Consider the following 4,107-nt stretch of genomic DNA (forward strand, 5'->3'; position numbering starts at 1 on the left):
CTCATTGGTTCCGAGAAATTGACCATCAACATGTTTGGAAAGTCAATGTTTGGTGCGGAATTATTGAAAAACATGTCGTTGGGCCGTTTTTCTTTGAAGAGGACTTAAACGGTGCTCGATATGCCAATTTCATTGAAAATAATCTTCCGCTTTTGCTTGAAAATATTCCTCTACAATTACGCCTAAACATGTTTTTTCAGCAAGATGGATGCCCAGCGCATACATCTATAGTTGCTCGTCAACGATTGAACAATATGTTTCCAAACAAATGGATAGGCAAATATGGCCCACATCATTGGCCAGCACGATCACCAGACCTCAGTGTTCTCGATTACTATTTGTGGGGAAGAGTAAAAGATCTGGTATACTGCGAACCCCCAACGACAAGAGATAATATGATTCATAGAATACGCGACGCTATTCGTTCTTTAGATGAAATTCTTTATGCAACAAATAATTTCAAGAAAAGAATACGTGCTTGTATTGAAGTAAACGGTAAACATTTCGAACATCAGGCCTAATCACATGTAGCATCTAGCCATACATTTACACACACACACACACACACAGACACACAGACATACGCGCGCGCACATACAAAAGAAATGTAAATCCGACCGGGCAACCTCCGCGCGGTAGACTTTGAGTAATGCTAACGCCGGCGATACTGTAACTTTCAAGCTCCATAACTCGAAAACTACTTAATAAAAAGAGACTTACATATAGTGTTTTGAAAAGCTCTCGAGATAAGCTACAAGAATATGGAATGAAATATATGACGAATTCGATTGATGTGCACTCGCTCCGTTTCAGTGGCTAGTAACTTTTTGTTACTAGACGCACATGTTTGGAGCGCGTAGTTTTATACTGACCCGAGTGCGGTTACTTGCACTGACCTGGGAGCGGTTATAAGCACTGATCCAACATAGTGCATTTAGTAACTTCGGTGCCAGTGCCGTGCAATAAGCGACTTGTATTCGACAAGAGAGCAGAGAGAAACCTATAACCTAAAGTAAAACATTAATATATTTAAACGAGTTTTTACTTTTGCGTATTCTGTTTGTTCTCTGTTTCAATGTAAGTTCTGTTCTTTTTACAGTTTTGATTACATCAAGTTCCCAAATATTAAAGAAAAAAGCACGAGCTTGAACCATCCAGAAGAAGGAAAGTAAAACATTTCAAAGTATGTAGAACAAAAATATAAGCAATTTAAGATTTTTTACTTTGTTTTATATTGTATACTTTATATTATTAGTTATAGATTTTAAAAGATAAATTATGGATACCAGTACAGAGAGTACCAGTACCAGTACTAAAGAGAGGAGCGAACTAAGTACTTGGTGTGAGGAAAGTACACGTTTATTATTAGATAAATATGAGCAATATTTACCTGTAGTTGGGCCAATGAAGCAATTTAAATGTAAAAAATCAATGTGGATACAAATATCAAATGATATCGCAACAGAATTAAATATTGTACGAAGCAGTGTGCAATGTGAAAATCGTTATAAAACTATTTTAAAACGTAAAATGCAATCTGTTAGAGGCAATCAACAATCAGGTGCAAAACGAACAAAAGTGGAATTTGAAGATGAATTAAACAAGATAAAGGCTATTGATGATAGTGTAGAACCTGAGATATTGCAAGGTCCAGGAAAACTCATTGAAAAACATAAAAAAATAATGAATAAAGAAAATACAATGAATTATAGAGTGGAGAAGACAACGAAAAAAAAGTCTATAAGTGAAACTTTATTGCACATTCAAAATGATAAAGAGGAAAAAAGAGAAAAGAGACATAAAGAAAAACTAGAAATACTACGTAACTTTATGACAATCTTTTCAAAAAGCAATGATACGATTGATTCAGATAGTGAATAGAAACAGAGTGTACTTTTCTTACTTGACTTTGAAATGCTTTATGTATGTCTAAAAATTTAAGTAGATACAAATTCTGAAAGTTTTAGTTTAAAATACTCCACTTTTGTTTGTTTCTTCTCCAAAGTTACAAGTATTTCACTTTTGTTCGTTTTGCATGCATTCCTGATTGTTGAAAGTTTAAGTAGTTACAAGTCTCGTAGTTTAAATAGTACAAAAGACTTTTATTATATGTTACTTAAATCACATTATGTGATATAAAGAGTGCTTATATATATATATATGCAACTGTTATATAATATAAAAAATAATTTATGTAATGGCTGCTTTCAGTTTTATGTTTCTTTGCATTATATATAATATATTATAGTTTTTGTTATTTAATAGTTACAATATTAAATAATTTTATGTTAATTTAGAAAAAATGATTTCAGTTTAAAATAATTTCAAGTTTACTTGCTTAAAGTGCATTAATATAAAAGAAATTATCATTTTTAAAAGATCTTTACAACAATTTTTTTTAACTAAAACAATTTTTATAAGTACGATATGTGCATTATATAAAAAGCTTATCTATATTTGAAAGTAACAAAAACAACAACTTTCACCTTTTATCTTCTTCTGAAGCTTACATATTATGCTATCTTCAAACATTGTGCTTATTAGTCAAATATTTATTAGATGATTGTGTCTTATTTGATTCAAATAATATTATCATGTAAATACAAATTATCTCGCTATAATTATACTATTTGTATTTGTATTTATTAAAAAATATTTGTCGAGGAAACACATTGTTTGAAGCCGCATTTAAAGAATGGAAATGCATATTTATAATATACATCAGATGTTTGTAGTAGAGTACTGTTGTTGTTTAAAACAATTTTCTTTAAAATGTTAATTTAAATATTTTTAATTTTAAGTTTATATAATTATAAGTAAAATAACTTTTCTGTTTCGTACAAAGTTTGATTTATGCATACATTTATATTATAATAAATTAATTAGTGTTACATATTAAAAACTAATAAATTACAAATAATGTCTCTTTTTATCTCACCCTCCATTCTATCGTTCATATTCTGCTCATTATTGATATGTGTTTCATTATATTCTTCATTCTCAACATCTAAATCTAATAAGTAATCGTTATTCATAATACATATATTATGTAACACACAACAGGAAATAATAAAATTAGCAGAACGTTTAACTGTAATAAAATCTAATTGCATTAATTGCCTAAATCTTTGTTTTAGTAATCCAAACGCATTCTCTATTTTAACTCTTGTTGTAGACAATTTGTAATTATAATTTCGTTGAGCAGCTGTAAGATTACCATAATCTCTATATGGTGTTAATAAATATTTTCTTAAAGGATATGCTGCATCGCCTAATAAGTGATAATCTTCTGATATAGTTTTTATTGCATCGCTTAAAAATGATAATCTAAATATTCTTGCATCATGTATTTTACTGGGAGGACCCGTAAAAACATCTAAAAATAATTTATTGGCATCACAAACTGCTTGTAATGTCAGAGATGGGTAATCATGTCTATTAACATAAGTGCTTTTGATTTTATGAGCAGGAGTTCTAATTTTAATATATGTTCCATCGATACATCCAATAACTCCAGGAAATCCACTTATCTAAAATAAAATAATTTTGTGTTTGAAAGATATTTTAAATAAAATAAATTTTACATATAAATAATATATTTTTAATTTTTAATTTAATAATAATAATATAATTAACTAATAATAATTAATTATACCTAGCATTATAATAATAATTACTAATTTAATAATTATTATATATCTATTTTTTTAATATTAAATAATATTTAATATTAAATAATAATATTAAATAATATTTAATATTAAATAATATTTAATATTAAATAATAATATTAAATAATAATTTAATATTAAATAATATTTATTACTTCTTGAAACTCGTCAGCAACCTCTCTTCTTTCATCGTCTGTATCAGGCATTTTTATAATATTTGGAGCAATATGTTGCAAAAATTCCATTACATTTGTTATGATGATATGAAACGTAGATTCTGCTACATTAAATCTAGATGCAACATCTCGTATCACTGATTTATTTCCTGCAAACCTGCAAATATAATATTAACATTATTTTGTACTTATCTATGCATGAATTACTTAAGCATATAATGAGAAGTATACATATATTTATATATATTAATATACCATAA

At 27.9% G+C, this 4,107-nt stretch overlaps 1 long non-coding RNA gene across 1 annotated transcript; it reads left to right on the plus strand.

Moving 5' to 3' along the window:
* Nucleotides 1-949: 949 nt before the first annotated feature.
* Nucleotides 950-1,936, plus strand: LOC145934082 (uncharacterized). The gene is made up of 3 exons (XR_014424985.1): nucleotides 950-1,012; nucleotides 1,100-1,183; nucleotides 1,256-1,936. It is a non-coding gene; the product is annotated as an uncharacterized LOC145934082 (long non-coding RNA).
* Nucleotides 1,937-4,107: the final 2,171 nt, after the last annotated feature.

The sequence above is a fragment of the Prenolepis imparis genome, unplaced genomic scaffold (assembly GCF_030444845.1).
Source record: "Prenolepis imparis isolate NDT839.2.m4 unplaced genomic scaffold, iyPreImpa1.0 SCAF_3, whole genome shotgun sequence".
NCBI classification, from domain to species: domain Eukaryota; kingdom Metazoa; phylum Arthropoda; class Insecta; order Hymenoptera; family Formicidae; genus Prenolepis; species Prenolepis imparis.